Source organism: Scardinius erythrophthalmus, assembly GCF_964197995.2.
Source record: "Scardinius erythrophthalmus genome assembly, chromosome: 15".
Classification (NCBI taxonomy): Eukaryota; Metazoa; Chordata; class Actinopteri; order Cypriniformes; family Leuciscidae; genus Scardinius; species Scardinius erythrophthalmus.
Window position 1 is genome coordinate 38,664,927 of NC_138235.1, and position 12,973 is coordinate 38,677,899.

Here is a 12,973-nt window from a genome sequence, read left to right on the forward strand (position 1 = left end):
GATGAGTGAGTAAACAGTGTAAGAAACTTTTAGAATGTATGTAGTTTTGTTCAGTTCCTTAATTTTTGAAGAGAGCAGTGGCAAATATCAAGTTATCACAGTTTATACAATTGAAGTTTGTTTTGAAAAGGCACACACTAAACATATGATTCAGTGCAATTTGCCTTGATTTCCTGGATCGGTAAAACAATAAAACATTTAAAGGCTTATGGTTAGCTAAAAATAGCTAAATGATGAAGGCGTGGTTAAAAAAAAAAAGATTGTTAGTTGTTTTTATAATAATAAAATGTATGCATGATTTGCATAAATATATATTAAGCAATAGGCTAATAAAATGCTCTCCGTTGTCTGGCCAGTGTACGAGTGCACACAAATCAATCTCAACCATTAAATTTCAACTGTTATTCCGTCTGTCGTCTGAGGGAAATCTGCTAAAGAAAGAGCTCACAGGAGGATAAAACATAAACATATTTCAAATATGCTAACAGTCGCTATAGTGTGCAGTGCTTTTGCTCTGGACGGTGTGTGAGGCTCAGTGTGGATACTGGAGGAGCTGGAAACGATGACTGAGAGCCCTGATACCTCCAGAGATGAAGGGTGTTTTCTGGTCCATACACTACCAATAGGTGGCGCTAATGCATTGTTTAGTAGTTTAATGATATCCACTGTAAGCAAAACGAAGCAGAAGCAGCAGTTTTATTGCACAGATTCAGAAGAAACCAGAAGTTTGAGAATAGCATGTTTAAAATGTAAACCTGTTAAATGGAGATAATATATGTCTGTCCATGACGGATATTGATAGTTTCATCACAGAAATCTGTCAGCTGAAGAAAGAGAAGGCGTCACTGGAGGTAAAGATGATGGAGAGAAACCAGAAACTGAAGGAATCGAGAGGTTTGTACATGATAAAGATTCACTTCATCCTTAAATACCTGAATTACCTGAAACTCTGTTTGTTTGTCTTTCCCTCGTTTTTCTTCTTCTTTCTTTCTGCTGACAAATGAACCAATCAAATTGATTCATTGATTCGATTCAAACATCTTGATATGACTGCAGATTCTGACTGCAATGTTTATATGTACAATAAAGTGTATTAGTGTATTTAGTGTATTACCAGAACAACGAGAAGCTTCCAGCATTCCTGTCAGACATTAGTGACTGAGAACGACTCCATGGACTCTCCTGCTATTTTGACATATCTAAAAATGTTACATCCAGTCTGCTTACAGTTTATTATTCTTTAAAATAGTCCCCTTCAGAGGAACAGTTGTTATATAAATCGAAAGTCGCTGTGATTCTGTGTTCCTCAGGAGCTGGAAGAGGTTTGAGTGTGTGTGACTGATGGACAGGATTCAGTGGAGCGGCAGAGATCAACTCTCTGAACACACACAGATCCAGAGACACACAGGACTCACTTTACTCTGTTACACTGACGCTCAGGAGAGAGTGTGTGTGTGTGTGTGTGTGTGTGTGTGTGTGTGTGTGTGTGTGTGTGTGTGTGTGACAGTCATGGATCCAGCGATCAAACCTGCTCAGAGTCTCTGGGTTCAGACTGTAACGCTGGAGAACAGCAGATGCTGCAGACGCCACTGAAGATGATGAGAAACCACAGCTGAGGAAGAACAGAGCGATGATGATGATTTTAATACTTCAGGTATGTTTCTTCTTTTTATTACCTTTTCATAATATATTACATTTGTAATTACAGAACCTTTAACAAGAAAGATGGTTTCACTTGAGTCAAAGACAACAATTTAAAAAAGCTAAAAAGTGTGATTTTTATTGAAGCTTCAAAAGTTCTCAGTCCCCTTTTAACATGTGCACTTTTTATTTGTGATAATTATTTTAAGCTACAGCAGTTCTGCAAGTGAACTGACTCTGTGTTATGAAGCGCAGACATTTAACAACACATAACTAGTGTTATCTAGACAGTGCTGTGCATGTAAAAGGACATGATGATTTTCTCAGTGTTATTCTGCCTAGTAACTCAAGCCACATCTACTGCCATCTCTCACATTTCAAAATGTAGGCTAGATTTATTGAGTATTGTTTTTTTTTTATGTCAGTTAACGATTCTAGTGCCGGTAAAATCAGAAAAAAGAAAATAAATCTTGCATGAGGATAAAACATGCTTAAACATACATGAAATAGATATGCTCCTGAAATCAGCTGAGAATGAACACTGGAGAGAAGCCGACACACAATCTGTGTCGGAGGAGTTTAGCACGTAAAGAAATCAGTTTTACATGATCGTTCACACTGGAGCGAAGCCGTTCACGGGCCGTCAGTGTGGCGTTTCACTCAGATAGAGTCACGCTTTTTAATATCATTGAGTCGTAACAGTAATTACTCCTCCTAATGGACTGCACTAAATTGTGTTGCCATTGAAACTGAATAATTAACGATGGGAACAAACTATTTTTCTCAGCTGATGAAGAATATAAAGATCATGGAGGAGCTTATAGGATAGGCTACGTTAAAAATGCCATTTTTTGTAAATTTTAATCAAAGGCACTAATACATAGAGTACAATGTGCTAAATGTACATGACATTACCAGCAATAAAAAGTCAGTGGCTTATTTAATGAAAACAGAGAATAGTTTTATTTATGTAGTGGTTGAACTTCTCACACTTGCACCAGATTCTGTTTTGAGTTTTGATCAAATGACTCTTTTCCCCCTTTTACCTCGAGGCACTCGGAGGATTCTTGAGTAAATAAAAATGATGCAAATTGGAGGGTGTGTGGGATATGAATAAATAGTAGAGCCTAATAATGTGTTATCAGCACAAGGAAGACACAAGTTTAATAAAACATTTTTTAACAAAACGATAACCAAGAACCTTATTCCACATAAGCCCCAGAGGCCTGTTGCAGAAAGCCGGTTTCAGTGCCCGTGTTTTTGAGATTATTTTGAGCAAACTCTGTTTTTCTGGACATTTTTTTAGTCCCCATGAGGAAAACAGCACATAAATCATACAGAATTATGTTTTGTTTTTGTTTTTCTGTGATGGTTGTGGGACAGAATATACAGGTTGTACAGTATATAAATCATATGTATATGGAAAGTTTTCATGACACATGAAAACTCATAGCCTGACGTCGTCATACTCAGATTCTAGTCAGAATATGAGTCTGATCTGCTCCATTGGGCTGTGATTAAGGGGCGTACATGGATGATTACGTTACTGTTGATCATCTGTCCATCATCGTATAAAGCCCGCCCTGACCATTTGATTGGTCTGAACAGCTCTGGTTCTAGCATAGTTGCTCCACAACGGATCAAGTCCAGACCGAACTTCCCGAACTCAAATGTTGTGGGCGGGGCTGAGTTCGACTGGCATCCAGGCTAGAAATCTCAAGGGGCCCTATTTTAACGATCTGAAAGTATCAAACGCGGATCTCGGGCACTGTTGCTATTATACCGGCGGGATAAATGACTCTTGCGCAAATCTAAAATGTGTTGGTCTGAGGTAGCTACATTACTCATAGGTGTGGTTTGGGTGTAACATTTTTTCACATCTTCATGGACACCACAATGATTTCCCTCATGTGGAATATTTACCTTGTAATTATGTATGGTTTGCAAAAATGTCAACTGCTTAACTGTACTTAGTCTGTGTGTAGATGAGAGAATCAAAGTGTATGTGTATTGTGCACTCGCTACATTATGGCCAAGCATGCGCCCTTAAAATAGCATCTGAACGCTATTTTGCAGTTCCAGAAAACAATTCCGCCACTGACCAGGAAAAACCTAGTCTAAAGAATTGTTTTCTGGAAATGCAAAATAGCACCAGGGAACGTTTGCAGGGAACTCTCCTCCTCTTTTCGCCGAACCATCCCCCGGGAGCGCAAGTTCATTCCCTAATTTACCGACGTGCGTCTGTCGAGGGAAAAGTCCACTGTGCGTGGGGTGCAAAATAGGAATGATACATGCGACTGTGTAATTGCGCTGAGTGCAAGATAGGGTCCATGGAGTGTGTTGACGTCTGGGTCGGTGTGCTGTGGTTGTTCTGTCACTTCTGTCTAGTTTATTTCTTGGTTTTGTGACAGAGCCCTGACGCTCTTTTCTTTTCTCTGTCTGAGTGCCTGATTTCAAGCGTGTTCGAGCCGTGCGCTCTCTTGTCTGTGTGCTTTGTTTCATGAGCAGAGCGTGGGGTTTGGATCCCGGCACTTAGTCTAGTTTGGCTTCAGTTCTGTGTCGGGATTCAGACACTCATGCTCCGCTCAGTGCCGTTTCTGGCCATTTTGACGCTCTATGTGAAATCCTTATTGGCGCCCCCGGTCAAATCTTACAAAGCAACATTAGTATTTCTTGTATTTATTTCAGGACCACTTGTATTAACTTCCCCTTTAAGATACACTATGCCCTCTGTATGACACTGCTCGCATTATCACTATTAGAACAAAATAAATCGATTCAGAATTTCGACACCATCCGTAAAGATGCGTTAAATTTGACAAAGCGGTTTAATAAAGGATGTATTAATGTTGTGAATTAGCACATTTTATTACACCATGGCCGTTAAAGTTTTATATACGCACACCTTTTGGAGGTGCAATGAAGAGATGAATGCTTTATAGTGTTCAAATATAACGGCACACTTAATTCATTATGAAATGTGCAAATATATTTTGCTTCTAAAATGCACACTGAGCAATATTACGCTATCTGCCCATTTCACAGCGTGATTTCTTGACTACCACAAACACTGCTCTAACAAAATAAGGATTTGTGCACTTTTTACTGTACCTGGTTTTTTAATTGGCCTTTGAATTTATTTGGTTAATTTGCCCCACCTGTCCTCTCTCATTACCTGCCTTGTTTGCTCCCTATTTGTTCTCCTTGTGTTTGCAGTCCTGTGTCAGTTTGTCATCGTGTCCTGATCCTGCTAAGCCGTGATCCTGTCTAGTCTTGCTACCTGTCTTGGTTTCCCTCGCGGGGTATTTTTTTTTTAGTGGTGGGCAGATCGAGGCTTTGTGAAACACTGAAACAGAAGCAAATGTGCCGTATTGTGTGAGTCGAGGCTTCGAAACAATCCGACACCCGTCTCCACGGTGACCCCTAGTGGCAGAACAGTGTAAAAGCAACAAAAACTCAGGCCAAACATGCATAAAAACACCATTTACAAATCTATTTCAAATTTTTCATTGAAAGTAAAATCTTTCAAATGCAATTATCTAATCATCTAATAAGATTACAAATGTCTATATGTTCTTTTATTAATTGTAAGGGTTTGTTCTATGAATGGCTCAGCTAAACAGGCCAATAAGAGACTTTTAACTACCATTATTCACTTGAATTATACTATGTCTAATTAAAATGTCTACAAATGTCTAAAACTGACACAAGATCAGGTAAACCCCACAGACACTTGTTCATTGGTTCTCATGATTCATGGGTTGACAGAGATCATCGCCCCCAGCGGTGAACCATTGAAATTTCAAAGTGTTTCCTGTTGTCGAATGCGCATGCGCAACATTTCCTGTTGTCGAATGCGCATGCGTCGCGTCTGAACGCGTTGTTGAGCTCTATCGATTTGATTTATAATTCTTGATTTTACTCTTTAAACTTACTTACAACAAACATTTTCTACTTTTCCTCACTGAGAAGCACTACTGCTCAAACCTCATAGTTACAACGCGGACTGTTGAGCAGACGTGTCTCAAGCCTGTTAGTGATTCTACGCTGGATACTCTTATAGGTTACTCCCGGGGATCACGGCTGAACGCGTCTTCTCAACACTCACTTACAAACATTTTTCACCTATCGTGCGTCTACTCTACACCCGTACCACTTAAAAGACGGATTATATCTAAGACGCTTGTCAGAAATTAGTATTAATTGATAGCATCACTGGTAGTGTCGTTGCTAACTTACTGTCCATCTGTTAAAATGGCGAATATATCAGATGTAAGTAGTCTACCTTTTGGTGCAGGTGAGGACACATTTGAGCTGCACGCGGTACAGTCTGAGCTGGAAGCTGTTGAGAAACAGATCCACGACCTTTTAGTGAGACAGGCCGAGCTGAGAGACCGGCGTTTAGCTCTTGAAACATCACGCGCTGATGCTCACAAATCAGTGATTAACATTACTAACCCGCTGACTCCGACCTCGTCTACTCCGTGCGTTACTCGGCATCGGTCCCGAGCGCCAAGGTCGCGATCAGCCATGGTCTCGTTCACTCCGGCTCCAACACGCCACCACGAAGCCTGGATATTTCCGCAGCGGAAGACGCGAGTCAGGTCTAGACCAAGACCCTCTCCGACCCTCCCGGTTTTCGAGTTATCCACACAAAACCGCTTCTCCGCTCTTCGCGAAACAGAACGCGATGCTTTGATCATCGGTGATTCCATTGTTCGGCACGTCCATGCTACATCAGGTAAAAATAAGGTGCACAGTCACTGCTTTCCTGGTGCTCGTGTTTCTGAAATCGCTGCTCGCGTTCCCGAGATTCTGAACGATAACGAGCGCGTCGGAACTTTGGTATTGCACGCGTGAGTGAACGACATCAGGCTGCGCCAGACGGAAGTTCTGAAGAAAGACTTCAGGAATCTGATCGATACGGTACGCAGCACATCGCCTGATATAACGATCATTGTGTCAGGACCGCTTCCCACGTACCGTCTAGGACATGACAAGTTTAGTAGATTATTCGCGCTAAATGAATGGTTAACGTCATGGTGCAATGAGCAGAAACTGCTCTTTGTAAATAATTGGAATCTGTTTTGGGAGCGTCCTAGGCTATACCGTGCTGATGGCTTACACCCAAACAGATTCGGATCGGATCTTCTGTCAGATAACATCTCCAAAATGTTAAATACCTTTTGACTAGTAACCAAAAGTCCAAATCATAGTCTCTGCTGCACCAAATTAACTGATATAAATAGTAGTGTAGAACATTGCATAGAAACTGTGTCTATTCCTCGTTTAGTGCGATCAAATAATAAATCTACTGCAGGATCTAGGAAAAATCTAATTGTTATTAAAACAGAAAATGTTGCTATTAGTAAACAAAAACAATTTCTAAAGCTAGGTCTTTTAAACATTAGATCACTCACACCTAAGGCAGTTATTGTAAATGAAATAGTCACAGATAATAGCATAGATGTACTTTGCCTTACTGAAACCTGGCTTAAACCAAATGATTATTTCGGTCTAAATGAGTCTACTCCATCAGGATACTCCTATAAGCACGAGCCCCGTCTGAATGGTCGTGGCGGCGGTATTGCAACTATCTATAGAGATATTCTCAATGTTACTCAGAAAACGGGTTATAAGTTTATTTCATTTGAAGTACTTGTACTAAATGTTACGCTCTTAGATGATAGAAAAACATCCCTATTATCTTTAGCCTTGGCTACCGTATATAGACCACCAGGGCCTTACGCTGATTTCCTAAAAGAATTTGCAAATTTTCTCTCAGATCTATTGGTCAATGTCGATAAAATATTAATTGTTGGAGATTTTAACATACACGTAGATAATCAAAATGATACGTTAGGGGCTGCGTTTATAGACTTATTAAACTCCTTTGGGGTTAAGCAAAACGTTACCGGACCAACTCATCGTTTTAATCATACACTCGATTTAATTATATCACATGGAACCGATCCAACCGATATAGATATCATTCCGCAAAGTGATGATGTAACTGACCATTACATGGTAACTTGCATATTACGTACCCCGGTAATATATCATGCTGCGCCGCGTTATCGATTAGGCAGAACAATCCTTCCATCCACCATAGATAATTTTTCAAATTGCTTATCGGATCTGTCTCAGCTGCTGCCTGAACCTAAACAAACAGATGAACTAGACGAACTAACCAGCACTATGAGCACCGTTCTCTCTGGAAAATGGGATATTGTTGCACCTATGAGACTAAAAAAGGTCAGAGAGAAAATTAAAGCACCATGGTACAACAATACTACTCGTGTTCTAAAGAGAGAAACCCGTAATTTAGAGCGTAAATGGAAACAAACTAATTTAGAGGTTTTTAGAATCGCTTGGAAAGACAGTACGTCACGCTATAAAAAGGCCCTAAAAGCGGCCAGGGCTGAGCATCTCCGCAAACTAATAGAAAATAACCAAAACAATCCTAGGTTCTTATTTAACACCGTGGCTAGACTAACAAATAAACAAGCGTCACCTGAACAAAATATTCCGTTACAGTTTAGTAGTAATGATTTCATGAATTTTTTCACTGAGAAAATAGAAAACATCAGATCCACAATTGTAAACGTTCAATCTTCAATCGCACCTTATAATTCAGCCTCGATTATCACCCCGCAAGAACAATTACAGTGCTTTACAACTATAGAACAAAAAGAGTTAAATAAATTTATCATTTCCTCTAAAACAACAACATGTTTATTAGATCCCATACCAACTAAACTATTGAAAGAAGTGTTACCTATAGTGGAAGAGCCTCTCCTCAATATTATTAACTCGTCTTTATCTTTAGGTCATGTTCCAAGAACATTTAAATTGGCAGTTATAAAACCACTCATTAAGAAACCACAATTAGACCCAAATAACCTAGCAAATTATAGACCCATTTCAAATCTTCCTTTTATGTCCAAAATATTAGAAAAAGTTGTGTCTGCCCAACTGGGCTCTTTCTTGCAAGAAAATGACACCTATGAAAAGTTTCAGTCTGGGTTCAGGCCGCATCATAGCACTGAAACTGCGCTCGTTAAAATCACAAATGATTTACTCTTAGCTTCTGACCAAGGCTGTATCTCAATACTAGTTTTACTTGATCTTAGTGCTGCGTTCGATACTATAGATCACACAATACTCTTAGATCGGCTACAAAACTATACCGGTGTTCAAGGACAAGCATTAAGCTGGTTCAGATCATACCTATCTGACCGCTACCATTTTGTCTGTTTAAACGGAGAAAAATCGATCATAACTCCAGTAAACTATGGAGTGCCGCAAGGATCTGTGTTAGGCCCTCTATTATTCTCAATATATATGCTGCCACTTGGAAATATTATAAGGAAACATGGAATTAGTTTCCATTGTTATGCTGATGACACTCAACTATATATTTCATCACGGCCGGATGAAAACGCTAAATTATCCAAATTGACAGAGTGTGTTAAAGATATAAAAGATTGGATGACGCACAATTTTCTTTTATTAAATCCAGATAAGACAGAGGTAATACTTATCGGTTCAAAAAACCTCTCACAATACAACTTTAACATAGTAGGGTGTCCTGTTACTTTATCCTCTACAGTAAAAGACCTGGGTGTTATATTAGATTGTAACTTGTCTTTTGAAAATCATATTTCATATGTTACAAAAACAGCATTTTTTCACCTTAGAAATATTGCTAAATTACGTAACATGCTATCTGTCTCTGATGCAGAAAAGCTAGTTCATGCATTCATGACCTCGAGACTAGATTACTGTAATGCTTTATTAGCTGGTTGTCCTGCATCCTCAATAAACAAGCTACAGTTAGTCCAAAATGCCGCCGCTAGAGTTCTTACTAGATCAAGAAAGTTTGACCATATAACACCAATTTTATCATCACTACATTGGTTACCTATAAAGTTCCGTATTAATTACAAGGTATTGCTACTGACTTATAAAGCCCTAAACGGCTTAGCTCCAGTTTATTTAACGGATCTTCTATCGCCCTATAATCCATCGCGCTCTTTAAGATCACTAAATTCGAGGCTTCTGGTCATACCTAGGATATCCAGATCCACCAAAGGAGGGAGAGCATTTTCACATTTAGCACCAAAACTCTGGAATAGCCTTCCTGATACTGTTCGTTGCTCAGATTCGCTCTCCCAGTTTAAAACTAGATTAAAGACGCATCTCTTCAGCCAGGCATTCATATAATATTTTAATCTTACAGTTAAATCCGGTCTCTACTTCATAAACGCCAGAGGAGAACTGGCCCCCGACTGAGCCTGGGTTCTCCCAAGGTTTTTTTTTTCTCCATTAGGTCACCTAATGGAGTTTTTCGGTTCCTTGCCACTGTTGCCTTTGGCTTGCTCAGTTGGGGATACTTAATTTGATTAATCGATTCAACAGTGCTATTGATCTGCATTACCAAACGTGGATGTTTTACACCAGAAACAAACACTGATGTACTATTTTATTTAATACTGTGAAGCTGCTTTGATACAATCTGTATTGTGAAAAGCGCTATATAAATAAAGTTGACTTGACTTGACTTGACTTGTTTCACTAGCCAGGTTTAAATCCCAGTTGCGCAGGTGGGGCATGTTGTCACACTGCGTTACAATGAGCCCCTATTAGAACTACACTATTCTATACTTTTATTAATTTGATTGAGAAACCATGAGAAAAAGGTGAATAAAGACTGAGGGTTAATGTTCAGAAATTATTAATTAGTATTATGTATTGAACTGTGCTGTATAGCTGTGTTTTGTGGTGTTTGTTTTGTTAAACTCAAAAAATATATATTTTTAATTATTTAAAAAATGCCATTATTTTATATGAAAAAGTTAATAATTGTATTTTATAGGCAAAATATTTTAGATTGTCTTGTCAATTTTCTTGATTAGATAAAATTGTAATCTGTTGTATGGTCATGTTACAATGTACCCCACTGATGGGGCATGTTGTCACAATTCACTTCCATTCTTTCGGGGTAAATCAAGAAAAAAAATATACACGGTATTAATGAAATAAAACCACATAATTTAATAATTTGTGAAATTAAAGTGGGAAAAAATGAATTCTCTGAACCCCAAGTGGATTTACACAAGCTGAAAAAGTCAAAAGGTGTTAGTTTGTGCCCCGCTCTCAACATTTCACAAGTAATTCAATGTTAACAGCTGGAGAGAAGAGAGAGAAAATGGCTTCAGAAATGTTTGTAGAAACACTGGAAAGTTTGGAAATTCAGATTTGTAGAATTTCACCGTTTAATATTCATTTTCTTAATAATTATAAGTAAAAACTTCTTGATCGTGGTTAGTGCAAATTCTTCATGTTTATTTGTTAATGTTAATTTGTCCGTTTCATCTGACAGGAGTGATGATCAGTGGGTTTGAGTTTTTACCTTTTTCATTAAACCCTGGGCGGAAATATGGATAGAGTTTCTCTGTGAAAGTCTGACCAGTGAAAGAGTAGATATGAGATCTGGACTCCACGTCATAAAAAGAGACCAGACCCTCCTCATAATCCACAAACACACCAACCTTCTCAGGTTTCACTCTCAGAGATAAAGGGAGTAATGAACTATCAAAAACTACATAATCATTTTCATTAGTCAGCAAAAGAATCCAGACTCCATCCACAGGACTCAGTGTGATCGCCTCCCTGTTAATGGATTCTCTGGCCACTCCTAACCTCCACTGAGTCTTTCCCTTCACCTGCACCTCATAGTAAAATCTCCCAGAACTGAATCCCTGCTTTGCCAGAACACAATCCATATCAAATCTCTTTGGGTTTTCTGGTACGTCCTGCCAAACGTCTCCATAACTGACTTGTTTTCCATCATCAGACAGGATGAGAAATGGATCCGCTGTATCAGGATCCAGAGTCAAATCCACTGAGAGAGATCAGACATTATCAATCAACTTCAGAACAAACATTTTCATGCGTCACTGTGAGTGTATTGGTGTCAATCACACTGTACCTGCAAACTGCTGCACAAACTTCAACCCTGTGGACACAGATGACAATATAATGAGGAATTATGAGATGGAGGTCTATGAGACAATCATAACAGAGGGTTTAAAAGCAGAAATGTCAAGTTGTATTTTTATTAAAGCTGTAATAATTATTATTCAGTATAAAAAAAGTGTTCTTTTTGCTGTCTATATTGTCCTTGTGAAGTGAGGAAACCTTTTAGACAGTTTATTTTATAGTCAGACTTCTGGTTGTGTGTCAGTGACGGGATCTCTGTGTTCACCGCGTGTGTTTTGTTTGCTCGTGTGAGATCTTAAGTTTGTTTTGTACAGTTCTTTTGGTTTGATGTGAATTACACTTGCTGGAAACGGTATTTTACCCTGTATTCTGCCATGAATTTCACACTACCATGATATTATTTTGCCTTACGACATTCGTGCCTGGACAAGCACCCTCACTTGTTGTCACTACGCACTACTGGCGGCTCTTCATCTGTAAACCTTGAGGATTGTTATGCAATCCGGCGGCATGACAGATTGTTGAAGAGGTGAAAGAGAGGAAAAAGAGGTGTAGATCAGGTTTCCTTTGCCCATCATTACCCTGTCAAACGTGCGTCCGGTAATGAACTTATGCTAAGAGCTGAACATGATTGTGAATTCAGGTCTTGTCCACACTAATACGGTTTTGTTTTAAAACACATCTTTTTCTCTCTGTTTTGACCTTTAAGAAATGAAAACAACGTTTTTTGAAAACGCTCTCCAAATTGGATACATTTGAAAACGCAGTTTTCGAGTTGTAGTGTGGACTGTCAAAACGTTTAGTCATGTGAGGCATATTGAACCCATAGATATTAATATTTTTACCGGTATTGTGCCCGTTATGTGCAATTCACTTTCACACAGTTGCTAAAATATGTTACTTTGCACACTCTTCATATCACAGTCCTGCAAATATGTCAGAAAATTCACTCGCATTTGCTGTCCTGTGGCAAAACATGAGAGCAGTCGCATTTTTGACCAAACATATAATGGTGAGAAGAATTGCATGATAACTTGATTATGTCTTGTTCTATCTGTATCATCTCAGTGAGCTTTTATGAGGGTTTACGAATGCACTGTAAGGTGAATTTAGTGTTTTCTCTCGTTTCAGTGTGGATGAGAAACCTTTGGAAAATGCTTGAAAACGCTAGTGTGGACGGAGAGCATTTAGAAATGAAATCTCCGTTTTCAAATCTATTTAATGATTAATGTAGCCTCAGACAGAGCAACGTCTCGGTTACTAATGTAACCCTCGTTCTCTGAAGGAGGGAACGGGAGACATAACGTCGACGTGACGACGTAATTGG